Below are 260 nucleotides of genomic sequence, written 5' to 3' on the forward strand. Positions count from 1 at the left end.
TAATTTAATAATAATTTAGACAGACAGAGAGTGAGAGAAAGTTATGTTTAAGCTATAAGTTCGTTTTAAGTTTTAACATTAAACAGTTGATCTGCAGAAATAAATTTACACGTATATATGTATGAATTCATGTGTATATCTATATATTTATCTATATGGAAATCTTAACACAAGCCCTGTCTGGTTGAGTAAAACAATAACTTTTTTTTTCGCTGAACACACTTTTCATGAACCTTATCGCCACATGGCAACACTTGATC

At 29.2% G+C, this 260-nt stretch overlaps 1 long non-coding RNA gene across 1 annotated transcript in view; it reads left to right on the top strand.

The window, feature by feature from the left end:
- LOC119586821 overlaps positions 1–260 on the top strand; it is a 10966-nt gene that overhangs the window by 644 nt on the left and 10062 nt on the right. The gene's annotated exons all lie outside the window — the stretch shown is intronic.

The sequence above is a fragment of the Penaeus monodon genome, chromosome 22, assembly GCF_015228065.2.
Source record: "Penaeus monodon isolate SGIC_2016 chromosome 22, NSTDA_Pmon_1, whole genome shotgun sequence".
NCBI classification, from domain to species: domain Eukaryota; kingdom Metazoa; phylum Arthropoda; class Malacostraca; order Decapoda; family Penaeidae; genus Penaeus; species Penaeus monodon.